At 40.8% G+C, this 19,976-nt stretch overlaps 8 non-coding genes across 8 annotated transcripts; all 8 read right to left on the bottom strand.

Moving 5' to 3' along the window:
* Nucleotides 1-1,489: 1,489 nt before the first annotated feature.
* trnas-aga (transfer RNA serine (anticodon AGA)) lies at nucleotides 1,490-1,571 on the bottom strand. The gene has a single exon. It is a non-coding gene; the product is annotated as a tRNA-Ser (tRNA).
* Nucleotides 1,572-1,877: 306 nt separating this feature from the next.
* On the bottom strand, nucleotides 1,878-1,960 carry trnal-cag (transfer RNA leucine (anticodon CAG)). Its single transcript has one exon. It is a non-coding gene; the product is annotated as a tRNA-Leu (tRNA).
* A 1,032-nt stretch (nucleotides 1,961-2,992) lies between these two features.
* trnal-cag (transfer RNA leucine (anticodon CAG)) lies at nucleotides 2,993-3,075 on the bottom strand. Its single transcript has one exon. It is a non-coding gene; the product is annotated as a tRNA-Leu (tRNA).
* A 1,743-nt stretch (nucleotides 3,076-4,818) lies between these two features.
* trnam-cau (transfer RNA methionine (anticodon CAU)) lies at nucleotides 4,819-4,901 on the bottom strand. Its single transcript has one exon. It is a non-coding gene; the product is annotated as a tRNA-Met (tRNA).
* Nucleotides 4,902-6,247: 1,346 nt separating this feature from the next.
* Nucleotides 6,248-6,329, bottom strand: trnas-aga (transfer RNA serine (anticodon AGA)). Its single transcript has one exon. It is a non-coding gene; the product is annotated as a tRNA-Ser (tRNA).
* Nucleotides 6,330-8,075: 1,746 nt separating this feature from the next.
* Nucleotides 8,076-8,157, bottom strand: trnas-aga (transfer RNA serine (anticodon AGA)). The gene has a single exon. It is a non-coding gene; the product is annotated as a tRNA-Ser (tRNA).
* A 9,041-nt stretch (nucleotides 8,158-17,198) lies between these two features.
* Nucleotides 17,199-17,280, bottom strand: trnas-aga (transfer RNA serine (anticodon AGA)). The gene has a single exon. It is a non-coding gene; the product is annotated as a tRNA-Ser (tRNA).
* A 2,133-nt stretch (nucleotides 17,281-19,413) lies between these two features.
* Nucleotides 19,414-19,496, bottom strand: trnal-cag (transfer RNA leucine (anticodon CAG)). The gene has a single exon. It is a non-coding gene; the product is annotated as a tRNA-Leu (tRNA).
* Nucleotides 19,497-19,976: the final 480 nt, after the last annotated feature.

Raw genomic sequence — 19,976 nt, 5'->3', positions numbered from 1 at the left:
CGTTATTATTACTGCTGAGCAGCATGACTCCTGAGAGGCACTAAAATACTCTCAGAAGTGGGATTTGAACCCACGCCTCCATGGGAGACTGCGACCTGAACGCAGCGCCTTAGACCGCTCGGCCATCCTGACTACAGCACAGTAACTGGGTATCGGGTTAAAGTGTATGCGGTAAAAGTAGAAATATGAACAACGCTCTAAAATCACCACAGAGACCAGAACAACTATGCACGATACTGACTTGCACTTTCAATAGTCATTTGTTTTTATAAATTAAAAAGTCCAGTCATTGATTTAACCTCAATATGGCCTTCAATGGGAAAGAGTAGTAAATCGTCATTGAATGAGCGCTAAACTGGCATCAGAATATGGCCATTCTGATATAAATGATAAAATTCCTCAGATAAGACTGAAAAAGTGTCTGGAAATATCAGCAACTATCAGGGTAAGAGTGACAACAGGTCCACATGGGGGAAATCCTTACAAATGGCTTAATGGGTCATTTCAACGCAATCGTGTTATTATTTATTTTTAGGGTTTAACAAGGCAGCTCACCTGTGACTTGACATTAGATGCGGCGACTTCGATTACCCTGCAGACGATATTCTTGTTCTTCCCGCCAATACAATCCACTGACAACGACCGACGAGTTCTGCGTTCCGAGATTATTTTTGTTATTTGCCTGTTTGGGGCCCGCCTGTGAAATTGCGCGATTCTTGCAATTCTCTTTCAGCCTCTCATCAACTAGCTGTTTTTGCAGAATATTAAAAATACGATAGTTATTCACTACTCATATTAACTAGGTGTCATTTACGTTACCTTAAGTCATTTATTTTTCAACTGGATTTTACAAAGGTGCATGACATGCAGGCGCTAAAAAGTTGTCAGGAGGGGGTTTCAAACCATGCCTATAGGGGAGTCTGCGACCTGAATGACTTAATGGTTATTTTCAATGCAATCGAGTTTTTTCTTTTTCTTTTAGGGTTTAACAAGGTTTCTCACCTGTTACCTGTGGCTTGACTTTAGATGTGGCCAGTTCGATTACCCTGCAGACTATAAGAGTGTCTTCAGAATATGGCCAATTTGACATGAATTTAAAAATGCCTCAGATAGGACCAAAAAAGTGTCTGGAGCTTCCCGTCAGGGTAAGAGTGACAACAGGTTTCCACATGTCAAAATGGGGGAAATCTTAGCAAATGGCTTAATGGTTATTCATGAGAATCGTGTTGTTGTATTGTTGAGTGTATCATGGGATCTCACCTGAAATCTGTGGCTTGACTACAAACCTGTAACCTATGCTACTGTGGCCTATAGAGCTAGAAGGCTGGATAACCAGGTGTGTAAAGGTGTGAAGTGGGATAGATGGCCTGCAGTCCTATCCCAAATGGACAACTAATCCCTATGTACTTGCGGAGATCTGAGAGGATGCGATTGGTATAAGAAACACGACTAAACTTCCACCTCCGGAGGGGTCAAAAAAATGCATTTTCGTTGTCGGCAGGATTTGAACCTGCGCAGGAAGATCCTAATGGATTTCTAGTCCATCGCCTTAACCACTCGGCCACGACAACGTTGACAGAAGAAAACAGGCTTGTTAGGAGTGAATGGGCCAACAGGCATAGCCTACAGAAAGTGAAATTTAGCAACTGAAAGATAATGCAGAAACTCATTATAATGCAATAACACAAAATGTTCCCATCATTCATTTGTTATTAAGTCCAGCTGTTTTCTTATTTAACCTTGATCTTTGCTCAGCTCCAGAAGGTCTGCATTTGAGAGTGTTTATTATGAATTGTTATTTCACTGTGTGAAGTTGTTATTTCATCATTCTTATTATTACTGCTGAGCAGCATGACTCCTGAGAGGCACTAAAAAACTGTCAGAAGTGGGATTTGAACCCACGCCTCCATGGGAGACTGCGACCTGAACGCAGCGCCTTAGACCGCTCGGCCATCCTGACTACAGCACAGTAACTGGGTATCGGGTTAAAGTGTATGCGGTAAAAGTAGAAATATGAACAACGCTCTAAAATCACCACAGAGACCAGAACAACTATGCACGATACTGACTTGCACGTTCAGTAGTCATTTGTTTTTATAAATTAAAAAGTCCAGTCATTGATTTAACCTCAATATGGCCTTCAATGGGAAAGAGTAGTAAATCGTCATTGAATGAACGCTAAACTGGCATCAGAATATGGCCATTCTGATATAAATGATAAAATTCCTCAGATAAGACTGAAAAAGTGTCTGGAAATATCAGCAACCATCAGGGTAAGAGTGACAACAGGTCCACATGGGGGAAATCCTTACAAATGGCTTAATGGGTCATTTCAACGCAATCGTGTTATTATTTATTTTTAGGGTTTAACAAGGCAGCTAACCTGTGACTTGACATTAGATGCGGCGACTTCGATTACCCTGCAGACGATATTTTTCTTCTTCCCGCCAATACAATCCACTGACAACGACCGACGAGTTCTGCGTTCCGAGATTATTTTTGTTATTTGCCTGTTTGGGGCCCGCCTGTGAAATTGCGCGATTCTTGCAATTCTCTTTCAGCCTCTCATCAACTAGCTGTTTTTGCAGAATATTAAAAATAGGATAGTTATTCACTACTCATATTAACTAGGTGTCATTTACGTTACCTTAAGTCATTTATTTTTCAACTGGATTTTACAAAGGTGCATGACATGCAGGCGCTAAAAAGTTGTCAGGAGGGGGTTTCAAACCATGCCTATACAGAAAGTGAAATTTAACAACTGAAAGATATTGCAGTAACTCATTATAATGCAATAACACAAAATGTTCCCCTCATTCATTTGTTATTAAGTCCAGCTGTTTTCTTATTTGACCTTGATCTTTGCTCAGCTCCAGAAGGTCTGCATTTGAGAGTGTTTATTATGAATTGTTATTTCACTGTGTGAAGTTGTTATTTCATCATTCTTATTATTACTGCTGAGCAGCATGACTCCTGAGAGGCACTAAAAAACTGTCAGAAGTGGGATTTGAACCCACGCCTCCATAGGAGACTGCGACCTGAACGCAGCGCCTTAGACCGCTCGGCCATCCTGACTACAGCACAGTAACTGGGTATCGGGTTAAAGTGTATGCGGTAAAAGTAGAAATATGAACAACGCTCTAAAATCACCACAGAGACCAGAACAACTATGCACGATACTGACTTGCACTTTCAATAGTCATTTGTTTTTATAAATTAAAAAGTCCAGTCATTGATTTAACCTCAATATGGCCTTCAATGGGAAAGAGTAGTAAATCGTCATTGAATGAGCGCTAAACTGGCATCAGAATATGGCCATTCTGATATAAATGATAAAATTCCTCAGATAAGACTGAAAAAGTGTCTGGAAATATCAGCAACCATCAGGGTAAGAGTGACAACAGGTCCACATGGGGGAAATCCTTACAAATGGCTTAATGAGTCATTTCAACGCAATCGTGTTATTATTTATTTTTAGGGTTTAACAAGGCAGCTCACCTGTGACTTGACATTAGATGTGGCGACTTTGATTACCCTGCAGACAATATTTTTGTTCTTGCCGCCAATACAATCCACTGACAACGACCGACGAGTTCTGCGTTCCGAGATTATTTTTGTTATTTGCCTGTTTGGGGCCCGCCTGTGAAATTGCGCGATTCTTGCAATTCTCTTTCAGCCTCTCATCAACTAGCTGTTTTTGCAGAATATTAAAAATACGATAGTTATTCACTACTCATATTAACTAGGTGTCATTTACGTTACCTTAAGTCATTTATTTTTCAACTGGATTTTACAAAGGTGCATGACATGCAGGCGCTAAAAAGTTGTCAGGAGGGGGTTTCAAACCATGCCTATAGGGGAGTCTGCGACCTGAATGACTTAATGGTTATTTTCAATGCAATCGAGTTTTTTCTTTTTCTTTTAGGGTTTAACAAGGTTTTTCACCTGTTACCTGTGGCTTGACTTTAGATGTGGCCAGTTCGATTACCCTGCAGCCTAAGAGTGTCTTCAGAATATGGCCAATTTGACATGAATTTAAAAATGCCTCAGATAGGACGAAAAAAGTGTCCGGAGCTTCCCGTCAGGGTAAGAGTGACAACAGGTTTCCACATGTCAAAATGGGGGAAATCTTAGCAAATGGCTTCATGGTTATTCATGAGAATCGTGTTGTTGTATTGTTGAGTGTATCATGGGATCTCACCTGAAATCTGTGGCTTGACTACAAACCTGTAACCTATGCTACTGTGGCCTATAGAGCTAGAAGGCTGGATAACCAGGTGTGTAAAGGTGTGAAGTGGGACAGATGGCCTGCAGTCCTATCCCAAATGGACAACTAATCCCTATGTACTTGCGGAGATCTGAGAGGATGCGATTGGTATAAGAAACACGACTAAACTTCAACCTCCGGAGGGGTCAAAAAAATGCATTTTCGTTGTCGGCAGGATTTGAACCTGCACAGGAAGATCCTAATGGATTTCTAGTCCATCGCCTTAACCACTCGGCCACGACAACATTGACAGAAGAAAACAAGCTTGTTAGGAGTGAATGGGCCAACAGGCATAGCCTACAGAAAGTGAAATTTAACAACTGAAAGATAATGCAGTAACTCATTATAATGCAATAACACAAAATGTTCCCCTCATTCATTTGTTATTAAGTCCAGCTGTTTTCTTATTTAACCTTGATCTTTGCTCAGCTCCAGAAGGTCTGCATTTGAGAGTGTTTATTATGAATTGTTATTTCACTGTGTGAAGTTGTTATTTCATCATTCTTATTATTACTGCTGAGCAGCATGACTCCTGAGAGGCACTAAAAAACTGTCAGAAGTGGGATTTGAACCCACGCCTCCATGGAAGACTGCGACATGAACGCAGCGCCTTAGACCGCTCGGCCATCCTGACTACAGCACAGTAACTGGGTATCGGGTTAAAGTGTATGCGGTAAAAGTAGAAATATGAACAACGCTCTAAAATCACCACAGAGACCAGAACAACTATGCACAATACTGACTTGCACTTTCAATAGTCATTTGTTTTTATAAATTAAAAAGTCCAGTCATTGATTTAACCTCAATATGGCCTTCAATGGGAAAGAGTAGTAAATCGCCATTGAATGAGCGCTAAACTGGCATCAGAATATGGCCATTCTGATATAAATGATAAAATTCCTCAGATAAGACTGAAAAAGTGTCTGGAAATATCAGCAACCATCAGGGTAAGAGTGACAACAGGTCCACAATCCTTACAAATGGCTTAATGGGTCATTTCAACGCAATCGTGTTATTATTTATTTTTAGGGTTTAACAAGGCAGCTCACCTGTGTCTTGACATTAGATGCGGCGACTTTGATTACCCTGCAGACGATATTTTTGTTCTTCCCGCCAATACAATCCACTGACAACGACCGACGAGTTCTGCGTTCCGAGATTATTTTTGTTATTTGCCTGTTTGGGGCCCGCCTGTGAAATTGCGCGATTCTTGCAATTCTCTTTCAGCCTCTCATCAACTAGCTGTTTTTGCAGAATATTAAAAATACGATAGTTATTCACTACTCATATTAACTAGGTGTCATTTACGTTACCTTAAGTCATTTATTTTTCAACTGGATTTTACAAAGGTGCATGACATGCAGGCGCTAAAAAATTGTCAGGAGGGGGTTTCAAACCATGCCTATAGGGGAGTCTGCGACCTGAATGACTTAATGGTTATTTTCAATGCAATCAAGTTTTTCTTTTTCTTTTAGGGTTTAACAAGGTTTCTCACCTGTTACCTGTGGCTTGACTTTAGATGTGGCCAGTTCGATTACCCTGCAGCCTAAGAGTGTCTTCAGAATATGGCCAATTTGACATGAATTTAAAAATGCCTCAGATAGGACCAAAAAAGTGTCTGGAGCTTCCCGTCAGGGTAAGAGTGACAACAGGTTTCCACATGTCAAAATGGGGGAAATCTTAGCAAATGGCTTCATGGTTATTCATGAGAATCGTGTTGTTGTATTGTTGAGTGTATCATGGGATCTCACCTGAAATCTGTGGCTTGACTACAAACCTGTAACCTATGCTACTGTGGCCTATAGAGCTAGAAGGCTGGATAACCAGGTGTGTAAAGGTGTGAAGTGGGACAGATGGCCTGCAGTCCTATCCCAAATGGACAACTAATCCCTATGTACTTGCGGAGATCTGAGAGGATGCGATTGGTATAAGAAACACGACTAAACTTCAACCTCCGGAGGGGTCAAAAAAATGCATTTTCGTTGTCGGCAGGATTTGAACCTGCGCAGGAAGATCCTAATGGATTTCTAGTCCATCGCCTTAACCACTCGGCCACGACAACGTTGACAGAAGAAAACAAGCTTGTTAGGAGTGAATGGGCCAACAGGCATAGCCTACAGAAAGTGAAATTTAACAACTGAAAGATAATGCAGTAACTCATTATAATGCAATAACACAAAATGTTCCCCTCATTCATTTGTTATTAAGTCCAGCTGTTTTCTTATTTAACCTTGATCTTTGCTCAGCTCCAGAAGGTCTGCATTTGAGAGTGTTTATTATGAATTGTTATTTCACTGTGTGAAGTTGTTATTTCATCATTCTTATTATTACTGCTGAGCAGCATGACTCCTGAGAGGCACTAAAAAACTTTCAGAAGTGGGATTTGAACCCACGCCTCCATGGGAGACTGCAAACTGAACGCAGCGCCTTAGACCGCTCGGCCATCCTGACTACAGCACAGTAACTGGGTATCGGGTTAAAGTGTATGCGGTAAAAGTAGAAATATGAACAACACTCTAAAATCACCACAGAGACCAGAACAACTATGCACGATACTGACTTGCACTTTCAATAGTCATTTGTTTTTATAAATTAAAAAGTCCAGTCATTGATTTAACCTCAATATGGCCTTCAATGGGAAAGAGTAGTAAATCGTCATTGAATGAGCGCTAAACTGGCATCAGAATATGGCCATTCTGATATAAATGATAAAATTCCTCAGATAAGACTGAAAAAGTGTCTGGAAATATCAGCAACCATCAGGGTAAGAGTGACAACAGGTCCACATGGGGGAAATCCTTACAAATGGCTTAATGAGTCATTTCAACGCAATTGTGTTATTATTTATTTTCAGGGTTTAACAAGGCAGCTCACCTGTGATTTGACATTAGATGCGGCGACTTTGATTACCCTGCAGACGATATTTTTGTTCTTCCCGCCAATAAAATCCACTGACAACGACCGACGAGTTCTGCGTTCCGAGATTATTTTTGTTATTTGCCTGTTTGGGGCCCGCCTGTGAAATTGCGCGATTCTTGCAATTCTCTTTCAGCCTCTCATCAACTAGCTGTTTTTGCAGAATATTACAAATACGATAGTTATTCACTACTCATATTAACTAGGTGTCATTTACGTTACCTTAAGTCATTTATTTTTCAACTGGATTTTACAAAGGTGCATGACATGCAGGCGCTAAAAAGTTGTCAGGAGGGGGTTTCAAACCATGCCTATAGGGGAGTCTGCGACCTGAATGACTTAATGGTTATTTTCAATGCAATTGAGTTTTTTCTTTTTCTTTTAGGGTTTAACAAGGTTTCTCACCTGTTACCTGTGGCTTGACTTTAGATGTGGCCAGTTCGATTACCCTGCAGACTATAAGAGTGTCTTCAGAATATGGCCAATTTGACATGAATTTAAAAATGCCTCAGATAGGACCAAAAAAGTGTCCGGAGCTTCCCGTCAGGGTAAGAGTGACAACAGGTTTCCACATGTCAAAATGGGGGAAATCTTAGCAAATGGCTTAATGGTTATTCATGAGAATCGTGTTGTTGTATTGTTGAGTGTATCATGGGATCTCACCTGAAATCTGTGGCTTGACTACAAACCTGTAACCTATGCTACTGTGGCCTATAGAGCTAGAAGGCTGGATAACCAGGTGTGTAAAGGTGTGAAGTGGGATAGATGGCCTGCAGTCCTATCCCAAATGGACAACTAATCCCTATGTACTTGCGGAGATCTGAGAGGATGCGATTGGTATAAGAAACACGACTAAACTTCAACCTCCGGAGGGGTCAAAAAAATGCATTTTCGTTGTCGGCAGGATTTGAACCTGCGCAGGAAGATCCTAATGGATTTCTAGTCCATCGCCTTAACCACTCGGCCACGACAACGTTGACAGAAGAAAACAAGCTTGTTAGGAGTGAATGGGCCAACAGGCATAGCCTACAGAAAGTGAAATTTAACAACTGAAAGATAATGCAGTAACTCATTATAATGCAATAACACAAAATGTTCCCCTCATTCATTTGTTATTAAGTCCAGCTGTTTTCTTATTTAACCTTGATCTTTGCTCAGCTCCAGAAGGTCTGCATTTGAGAGTGTTTATTATGAATTGTTATTTCACTGTGTGAAGTTGTTATTTCATCATTCTTATTATTACTGCTGAGCAGCATGACTCCTGAGAGGCACTAAAAAACCGTCAGAAGTGGGATTGAACCCACGCCTCCATGGGAGACTGCGACCTGAACGCAGTGCCTTAGACCGCTCGGCCATCCTGACTACAGCACAGTAACTGGGTATCGGGTTAAAGTGTATGCGGTAAAAGTAGAAATATGAACAACGCTCTAAAATCACCACAGAGACCAGAACAACTATGCACGATACTGACTTGCACTTTCAATAGTCATTTGTTTTTATAAATTAAAAAGTCCAGTCATTGATTTAACCTCAATATGGCCTTCAATGGGAAAGAGTAGTAAATCGTCATTGAATGAGCGCTAAACTGGCATCAGAATATGGCCATTCTGATATAAATGATACAATTCCTCAGATAAGACTGAAAAAGTGTCTGGAAATATCAGCAACCATCAGGGTAAGAGTGACAACAGGTCCACAATCCTTACAAATGGCTTAATGGGTCATTTCAACGCAATCGTGTTATTATTTATTTTTAGGGTTTAACAAGGCAGCTCACCTGTGTCTTGACATTAGATGCGGCGACTTTGATTACCCTGCAGACGATATTTTTGTTCTTCCCGCCAATACAATCCACTGACAACGACCGACGAGTTCTGCGTTCCGAGATTATTTTTGTTATTTGCCTGTTTGGGGCCCGCCTGTGAAATTGCGCGATTCTTGCAATTCTCTTTCAGCCTCTCATCAACTAGCTGTTTTTGCAGAATATTAAAAATACGATAGTTATTCACTACTCATATTAACTAGGTGTCATTTACGTTACCTTAAGTCATTTATTTTTCAACTGGATTTTACAAAGGTGCATGACATGCAGGCGCTAAAAAATTGTCAGGAGGGGGTTTCAAACCATGCCTATAGGGGAGTCTGCGACCTGAATGACTTAATGGTTATTTTCAATGCAATCAAGTTTTTCTTTTTCTTTTAGGGTTTAACAAGGTTTCTCACCTGTTACCTGTGGCTTGACTTTAGATGTGGCCAGTTCGATTACCCTGCAGCCTAAGAGTGTCTTCAGAATATGGCCAATTTGACATGAATTTAAAAATGCCTCAGATAGGACCAAAAAAGTGTCTGGAGCTTCCCGTCAGGGTAAGAGTGACAACAGGTTTCCACATGTCAAAATGGGGGAAATCTTAGCAAATGGCTTAATGGTTATTCATGAGAAACGTGTTGTTGTATTGTTGAGTGTATCATGGGATCTCACCTGAAATCTGTGGCTTGACTACAAACCTGTAACCTATGCTACTGTGGCCTATAGAGCTAGAAGGCTGGATAACCAGGTGTGTAAAGGTGTGAAGTGGGATAGATGGCCTGCAGTCCTATCCCAAATGGACAACTAATCCCTATGTACTTGCGGAGATCTGAGAGGATGCGATTGGTATAAGAAACACGACTAAACTTCAACCTCCGGAGGGGTCAAAAAAATGCATTTTCGTTGTCGGCAGGATTTGAACCTACGCAGGAAGATCCTAATGGATTTCTAGTCCATCGCCTTAACCACTCGGCCACGACAATGTTGACAGAAGAAAACAGGCTTGTTAGGAGTGAATGGGCCAACAGGCATAGCCTACAGAAAGTGAAATTTAACAACTGAAAGATAATGCAGTAACTCATTATAATGCAATAACACAAAATGTTCCCCTCATTCATTTGTTATTAAGTCCAGCTGTTTTCTTATTTAACCTTGATCTTTGCTCAGCTCCAGAAGGTCTGCATTTGAGAGTGTTTATTATGAATTGTTATTTCACTGTGTGAAGTTGTTATTTCATCATTCTTATTATTACTGCTGAGCAGCATGACTCCTGAGAGGCACTAAAAAACTTTCAGAAGTGGGATTTGAACCCACGCCTCCATGGGAGACTGCAAACTGAACGCAGCGCCTTAGACCGCTCGGCCATCCTGACTACAGCACAGTAACTGGGTATCGGGTTAAAGTGTATGCGGTAAAAGTAGAAATATGAACAACACTCTAAAATCACCACAGAGACCAGAACAACTATGCACGATACTGACTTGCACTTTCAATAGTCATTTGTTTTTATAAATTAAAAAGTCCAGTCATTGATTTAACCTCAATATGGCCTTCAATGGGAAAGAGTAGTAAATCGTCATTGAATGAGCGCTAAACTGGCATCAGAATATGGCCATTCTGATATAAATGATAAAATTCCTCAGATAAGACTGAAAAAGTGTCTGGAAATATCAGCAACCATCAGGGTAAGAGTGACAACAGGTCCACATGGGGGAAATCCTTACAAATGGCTTAATGAGTCATTTCAACGCAATCGTGTTATTATTTATTTTCAGGGTTTAACAAGGCAGCTCACCTGTGATTTGACATTAGATGCGGCGACTTTGATTACCCTGCAGACGATATTTTTGTTCTTCCCGCCAATAAAATCCACTGACAACGACCGACGAGTTCTGCGTTCCGAGATTATTTTTGTTATTTGCCTGTTTGGGGCCCGCCTGTGAAATTGCGCGATTCTTGCAATTCTCTTTCAGCCTCTCATCAACTAGCTGTTTTTGCAGAATATTACAAATACGATAGTTATTCACTACTCATATTAACTAGGTGTCATTTACGTTACCTTAAGTCATTTATTTTTCAACTGGATTTTACAAAGGTGCATGACATGCAGGCGCTAAAAAGTTGTCAGGAGGGGGTTTCAAACCATGCCTATAGGGGAGTCTGCGACCTGAATGACTTAATGGTTATTTTCAATGCAACTGAGTTTTTTCTTTTTCTTTTAGGGTTTAACAAGGTTTCTCACCTGTTACCTGTGGCTTGACTTTAGATGTGGCCAGTTCGATTACCCTGCAGACTATAAGAGTGTCTTCAGAATATGGCCAATTTGACATGAATTTAAAAATGCCTCAGATAGGACCAAAAAAGTGTCTGGAGCTTCCCGTCAGGGTAAGAGTGACAACAGGTTTCCACATGTCAAAATGGGGGAAATCTTAGCAAATGGCTTAATGGTTATTCATGAGAAACGTGTTGTTGTATTGTTGAGTGTATCATGGGATCTCACCTGAAATCTGTGGCTTGACTACAAACCTGTAACCTATGCTACTGTGGCCTATAGAGCTAGAAGGCTGGATAACCAGGTGTGTAAAGGTGTGAAGTGGGATAGATGGCCTGCAGTCCTATCCCAAATGGACAACTAATCCCTATGTACTTGCGGAGATCTGAGAGGATGCGATTGGTATAAGAAACACGACTAAACTTCAACCTCCGGAGGGGTCAAAAAAATGCATTTTCGTTGTCGGCAGGATTTGAACCTACGCAGGAAGATCCTAATGGATTTCTAGTCCATCGCCTTAACCACTCGGCCACGACAACGTTGACAGAAGAAAACAGGCTTGTTAGGAGTGAATGGGCCAACAGGCATAGCCTACAGAAAGTGAAATTTAACAACTGAAAGATAATGCAGTAACTCATTATAATGCAATAACACAAAATGTTCCCCTCATTCATTTGTTATTAAGTCCAGCTGTTTTCTTATTTAACCTTGATCTTTGCTCAGCTCCAGAAGGTCTGCATTTGAGAGTGTTTATTATGAATTGTTATTTCACTGTGTGAAGTTGTTATTTCATCATTCTTATTATTACTGCTGAGCAGCATGACTCCTGAGAGGCACTAAAAAACTTTCAGAAGTGGGATTTGAACCCACGCCTCCATGAGAGACTGCAAACTGAACGCAGCGCCTTAGACCGCTCGGCCATCCTGACTACAGTACAGTAACTGGGTATCGGGTTAAAGTGTATGCGGTAAAAGTAGAAATATGAACAACACTCTAAAATCACCACAGAGACCAGAACAACTATGCACGATACTGACTTGCACTTTCAATAGTCATTTGTTTTTATAAATTAAAAAGTCCAGTCATTGATTTAACCTCAATATGGCCTTCAATGGGAAAGAGTAGTAAATCGTCATTGAATGAGCGCTAAACTGGCATCAGAATATGGCCATTCTGATATAAATGATAAAATTCCTCAGATAAGACTGAAAAAGTGTCTGGAAATATCAGCAACCATCAGGGTAAGAGTGACAACAGGTCCACATGGGGGAAATCCTTACAAATGGCTTAATGAGTCATTTCAACGCAATCGTGTTATTATTTATTTTCAGGGTTTAACAAGGCAGCTCACCTGTGATTTGACATTAGATGCGGCGACTTTGATTACCCTGCAGACGATATTTTTGTTCTTCCCGCCAATAAAATCCACTGACAACGACCGACGAGTTCTGCGTTCCGAGATTATTTTTGTTATTTGCCTGTTTGGGGCCCGCCTGTGAAATTGCGCGATTCTTGCAATTCTCTTTCAGCCTCTCATCAACTAGCTGTTTTTGCAGAATATTACAAATACGATAGTTATTCACTACTCATATTAACTAGGTGTCATTTACGTTACCTTAAGTCATTTATTTTTCAACTGGATTTTACAAAGGTGCATGACATGCAGGCGCTAAAAAGTTGTCAGGAGGGGGTTTCAAACCATGCCTATAGGGGAGTCTGCGACCTGAATGACTTAATGGTTATTTTCAATGCAACTGAGTTTTTTCTTTTTCTTTTAGGGTTTAACAAGGTTTCTCACCTGTTACCTGTGGCTTGACTTTAGATGTGGCCAGTTCGATTACCCTGCAGACTATAAGAGTGTCTTCAGAATATGGCCAATTTGACATGAATTTAAAAATGCCTCAGATAGGACCAAAAAAGTGTCTGGAGCTTCCCGTCAGGGTAAGAGTGACAACAGGTTTCCACATGTCAAAATGGGGGAAATCTTAGCAAATGGCTTAATGGTTATTCATGAGAATCGTGTTGTTGTATTGTTGAGTGTATCATGGGATCTCACCTGAAATCTGTGGCTTGACTACAAACCTGTAACCTATGCTACTGTGGCCTATAGAGCTAGAAGGCTGGATAACCAGGTGTGTAAAGGTGTGAAGTGGGATAGATGGCCTGCAGTCCTATCCCAAATGGACAACTAATCCCTATGTACTTGCGGAGATCTGAGAGGATGCGATTGGTATAAGAAACACGACTAAACTTCAACCTCCGGAGGGGTCAAAAAAATGCATTTTCGTTGTCGGCAGGATTTGAACCTACGCAGGAAGATCCTAATGGATTTCTAGTCCATCGCCTTAACCACTCGGCCACGACAACGTTGACAGAAGAAAACAGGCTTGTTAGGAGTGAATGGGCCAACAGGCATAGCCTACAGAAAGTGAAATTTAACAACTGAAAGATAATGCAGTAACTCATTATAATGCAATAACACAAAATGTTCCCCTCATTCATTTGTTATTAAGTCCAGCTGTTTTCTTATTTAACCTTGATCTTTGCTCAGCTCCAGAAGGTCTGCATTTGAGAGTGTTTATTATGAATTGTTATTTCACTGTGTGAAGTTGTTATTTCATCATTCTTATTATTACTGCTGAGCAGCATGACTCCTGAGAGGCACTAAAAAACTTTCAGAAGTGGGATTTGAACCCACGCCTCCATGGGAGACTGTAAACTGAACGCAGCGCCTTAGACCGCTCGGCCATCCTGACTACAGCACAGTAACTGGGTATCGGGTTAAAGTGTATGCGGTAAAAGTAGAAATATGAACAACACTCTAAAATCACCACAGAGACCAGAACAACTATGCACGATACTGACTTGCACTTTCAATAGTCATTTGTTTTTATAAATTAAAAAGTCCAGTCATTGATTTAACCTCAATATGGCCTTCAATGGGAAAGAGTAGTAAATCGTCATTGAATGAGCGCTAAACTGGCATCAGAATATGGCCATTCTGATATAAATGATAAAATTCCTCAGATAAGACTGAAAAAGTGTCTGGAAATATCAGCAACCATCAGGGTAAGAGTGACAACAGGTCCACATGGGGGAAATCCTTACAAATGGCTTAATGAGTCATTTCAACGCAATCGTGTTATTATTTATTTTCAGGGTTTAACAAGGCAGCTCACCTGTGATTTGACATTAGATGCGGCGACTTTGATTACCCTGCAGACGATATTTTTGTTCTTCCCGCCAATAAAATCCACTGACAACGACCGACGAGTTCTGCGTTCCGAGATTATTTTTGTTATTTGCCTGTTTGGGGCCCGCCTGTGAAATTGCGCGATTCTTGCAATTCTCTTTCAGCCTCTCATCAACTAGCTGTTTTTGCAGAATATTACAAATACGATAGTTATTCACTACTCATATTAACTAGGTGTCATTTACGTTACCTTAAGTCATTTATTTTTCAACTGGATTTTACAAAGGTGCATGACATGCAGGCGCTAAAAAGTTGTCAGGAGGGGGTTTCAAACCATGCCTATAGGGGAGTCTGCGACCTGAATGACTTAATGGTTATTTTCAATGCAATCAAGTTTTTTCTTTTTCTTTTAGGGTTTAACAAGGTTTCTCACCTGTTACCTGTGGCTTGACTTTAGATGTGGCCAGTTCGATTACCCTGCAGCCTAAGAGTGTCTTCAGAATATGGCCAATTTGACATGAATTTAAAAATGCCTCAGTTAGGACCAAAAAAGTGTCTGGAGCTTCCCGTCAGGGTAAGAGTGACAACAGGTTTCCACATGTCAAAATGGGGGAAATCTTAGCAAATGGCTTAATGGTTATTCATGAGAATCGTGTTGTTGTATTGTTGAGTGTATCATGGGATCTCACCTGAAATCTGTGGCTTGACTACAAACCTGTAACCTATGCTACTGTGGCCTATAGAGCTAGAAGGCTGGATAACCAGGTGTGTAAAGGTGTGAAGTGGGATAGATGGCCTGCAGTCCTATCCCAAATGGACAACTAATCCCTATGTACTTGCGGAGATCTGAGAGGATGCGATTGGTATAAGAAACACGACTAAACTTCAACCTCCGGAGGGGTCAAAAAAATGCATTTTCGTTGTCGGCAGGATTTGAACCTACGCAGGAAGATCCTAATGGATTTCTAGTCCATCGCCTTAACCACTCGGCCACGACAACGTTGACAGAAGAAAACAGGCTTGTTAGGAGTGAATGGGCCAACAGGCATAGCCTACAGAAAGTGAAATTTAACAACTGAAAGATAATGCAGTAACTCATTATAATGCAATAACACAAAATGTTCCCCTCATTCATTTGTTATTAAGTCCAGCTGTTTTCTTATTTAACCTTGATCTTTGCTCAGCTCCAGAAGGTCTGCATTTGAGAGTGTTTATTATGAATTGTTATTTCACTGTGTGAAGTTGTTATTTCATCATTCTTATTATTACTGCTGAGCAGCATGACTCCTGAGAGGCACTAAAAAACTTTCAGAAGTGGGATTTGAACCCACGCCTCCATGGGAGACTGTAAACTGAACGCAGCGCCTTAGACCGCTCGGCCATCCTGACTACAGCACAGTAACTGGGTATCGGGTTAAAGTGTATGCGGTAAAAGTAGAAATATGAACAACACTCTAAAATCACCACAGAGACCAGAACAACTATGCACGATACTGACTTGCACTTTCAATAGTCATTTGTTTTTATAAATTAAAAAGTCCAGTCATTGATTTAACCTCAATATGGCCTTCAATGGGAAAGAGTAGTAAATCGTCATTGAATGAGCGCTAAACTGGCATCAGAATATGGCCATTCTGATATAAATGATAAAATTCCTCAGATAAGACTGAAAAAGTGTCTGGAAATATCAGCAACCATCAGGGTAAGAGTGACAACAGGTCCACATGGGGGAAATCCTTACAAATGGCTTAATGAGTCATTTCAACGCAATCGTGTTATTATTTATTTTAAGGGTTTAACAAGGCAGCTCACCTGTGATTTGACATTAGATGCGGCGACTTTGATTACCCTGCAGACGATATTTTTGTTCTTCCCGCCAATAAAATCCACTGACAACGACCGACGAGTTCTGCGTTCCGAGATTATTTTTGTTATTTGCCTGTTTGGGGCCCGCCTGTGAAATTGCGCGATTCTTGCAATTCTCTTTCAGCCTCTCATCAACTAGCTGTTTTTGCAGAATATTACAAATACGATAGTTATTCACTACTCATATTAACTAGGTGTCATTTACGTTACCTTAAGTCATTTATTTTTCAACTGGATTTTACAAAGGTGCATGACATGCAGGCGCTAAAAAGTTGTCAGGAGGGGGTTTCAAACCATGCCTATAGGGGAGTCTGCGACCTGAATGACTTAATGGTTATTTTCAATGCAATCAAGTTTTTTCTTTTTCTTTTAGGGTTTAACAAGGTTTCTCACCTGTTACCTGTGGCTTGACTTTAGATGTGGCCAGTTCGATTACCCTGCAGCCTAAGAGTGTCTTCAGAATATGGCCAATTTGACATGAATTTAAAAATGCCTCAGTTAGGACCAAAAAAGTGTCTGGAGCTTCCCGTCAGGGTAAGAGTGACAACAGGTTTCCACATGTCAAAATGGGGGAAATCTTAGCAAATGGCTTCATGGTTTTCATGAGAATCGTGTTGTTGTATTGTTGAGTGTATCATGGGATCTCACCTGAAATCTGTGGCTTGACTACAAACCTGTAACCTATGCTACTGTGGCCTATAGAGCTAGAAGGCTGGATAACCAGGTGTGTAAAGGTGTGAAGTGGGACAGATGGCCTGCAGTCCTATCCCAAATGGACAACTAATCCCTATGTACTTGCGGAGATCTGAGAGGATGCGATTGGTATAAGAAACACGACTAAACTTCAACCTCCGGAGGGGTCAAAAAAATGCATTTTCGTTGTCGGCAGGATTTGAACCTGCGCAGGAAGATCCTAATGGATTTCTAGTCCATCGCCTTAACCACTCGGCCACGACAACGTTGACAGAAGAAAACAAGCTTGTTAGGAGTGAATGGGCCAACAGGCATAGCCTACAGAAAGTGAAATTTAACAACTGAAAGATAATGCAGTAACTCATTATAATGCAATAACACAAAATGTTCCCCTCATTCATTTGTTATTAAGTCCAGCTGTTTTCTTATTTAACCTTGATCTTTGCTCAGCTCCAGAAGGTCTGCATTTGAGAGTGTTCATTATGAATTGTTATTTCACTGTGTGAAGTTGTTATTTCATCATTCTTATTATTACTGCTGAGCAGCATGACTCCTGAGAGGCACTAAAAAACCGTCAGAAGTGGGATTGAACCCACGCCTCCATGGGAGACTGCGACCTGAACGCAGTGCCTTAGACCGCTCGGCCATCCTGACTACAGCACAGTAACTGGGTATCGGGTTAAAGTGTATGCGGTAAAAGTAGAAATATGAACAACGCTCTAAAATCACCGCAGAGACCAGAACAACTATGCACGATACTGACTTGCACTTTCAATAGTCATTTGTTTTTATAAATTAAAAAGTCCAGTCATTGATTTAACCTCAATATGGCCTTCAATGGGAAAGAGTAGTAAATCGTCATTGAATGAGCGCTAAACTGGCATCAGAATATGGCCATTCTGATATAAATGATAAAATTCCTCAGATAAGACTGAAAAAGTGTCTGGAAATATCAGCAACCATCAGGGTAAGAGTGACAACAGGTCCACATGGGGGAAATCCTTACAAATGGCTTAATGAGTCATTTCAACGCAATCGTTTTATTATTTATTTTCAGGGTTTAACGAGGCAGCTCACCTGTGATTTGACATTAGATGCGGCGACTTTGATTACCCTGCAGACGATATTTTTGTTCTTCCCGCCAATACAATCCACTGACAACGACCGACGAGTTCTGCGTTCCTAGATTAGTTTTGTTATTTGCCTGTTTGGGGCCCGCCTGTGAAATTGCGCGATTCTTGCAATTCTCTTTCAGCCTCTCATCAACTAGCTGTTTTTGCAGAATATTACAAATACGATAGTTATTCACTACTCATATTAACTAGGTGTCATTTACGTTACCTTAAGTCATTTATTTTTCAACTGGATTTTACAAAGGTGCATGACATGCAGGCGCTAAAAAGTTGTCAGGAGGGGGTTTCAAACCATGCCTATAGGGGAGTCTGCGACCTGAATGACTTAATGGTTATTTTCAATGCAATCAAGTTTTTTCTTTTTCTTTTAGGGTTTAACAAGGTTTCTCACCTGTTACCTGTGGCTTGACTTTAGATGTGGCCAGTTCGATTACCCTGCAGACTATAAGAGTGTCTTCAGAATATGGCCAATTTGACATGAATTTAAAAATGCCTCAGATAGGACCAAAAAAGTGTCTGGAGCTTCCCGTCAGGGTAAGAGTGACAACAGGTTTCCACATGTCAAAATGGGGGAAATCTTAGCAAATGGCTTAATGGTTATTCATGAGAATCGTGTTGTTGTATTGTTGAGTGTATCATGGGATCTCACCTGAAATCTGTGGCTTGACTACAAACCTGTAACCTATGCTACTGTGGCCTATAGAGCTAGAAGGCTGGATAACCAGGTGTGTAAAGGTGTGAAGTGGGATAGATGGCCTGCAGTCCTATCCCAAATGGACAACTAATCCCTATGTACTTGCGGAGATCTGAGAGGATGCGATTGGTATAAGAAACACGACTAAACTTCAACCTCCGGAGGGGTCAAAAAAATGCATTTTCATTGTCGGCAGGATTTGAACCTACGCAGGAAGATCCTAATGGATTTCTAGTCCATCGCCTTAACCACTCGGCCACGACAACATTGACAGAAGAAAACAGGCTTGTTAGGAGTGAATGGGCCAACAGGCATAGCCTACAGAAAGTGAAATTTAACAACTGAAAGATAATGCAGTAACTCATTATAATGCAATAACACAAAATGTTCCCCTCATTCATTTGTTATTAAGTCCAGCTGTTTTCTTATTTAACCTTGATCTTTGCTCAGCTCCAGAAGGTCTGCATTTGAGAGTGTTTATTATGAATTGTTATTTCACTGTGTGAAGTTGTTATTTCATCATTCTTATTATTACTGCTGAGCAGCATGACTCCTGAGAGGCACTAAAAAACTGTCAGAAGTGGGATTTGAACCCACGCCTCCATGGGAGACTGCGACCTGAACGCAGCGCCTTAGACCGCTCGGCCATCCTGACTAGACCACAGTAACTGGGTATCGGGTTAAAGTGTATGCGGTAAAAATAGAAATATGAACAACGCTCTAAAATCACCACAGAGACCAGAACAACTATGCACGATACTGACTTGCACTTTCAATAGTCATTTGTTTTTATAAATTAAAAAGTCCAGTCATTGATTTAACCTCAATATGGCCTTCAATGGGAAAGAGTAGTAAATCGTCATTGAATGAGCGCTAAACGGGCATCAGAATATGGCCATTCTGATAGAAATGATAAAATTCCTCAGATAAGACTGAAAAAGTGTCTGGAAATATCAGCAACCATCAGGGTAAGAGTGACAACAGGTCCACATGGGGGAAATCCTTACAAATGGCTTAATGAGTCATTTCAACGCAATCGTGTTATTATTTATTTTCAGGGTTTAACAAGGCAGCTCACCTGTGATTTGACATTAGATGCGGCGACTTTGATTACCCTGCAGACGATATTTTTGTT

The sequence above is a fragment of the Oncorhynchus mykiss genome, chromosome 16 (assembly GCF_057628025.1).
Source record: "Oncorhynchus mykiss isolate SJ-2025 chromosome 16, ASM5762802v1, whole genome shotgun sequence".
Lineage (NCBI taxonomy): Eukaryota > Metazoa > Chordata > Actinopteri > Salmoniformes > Salmonidae > Oncorhynchus > Oncorhynchus mykiss.
Note: the sequence above shows the minus strand (reverse complement) of the source record. Positions and strands in the feature narration are given on the sequence as shown.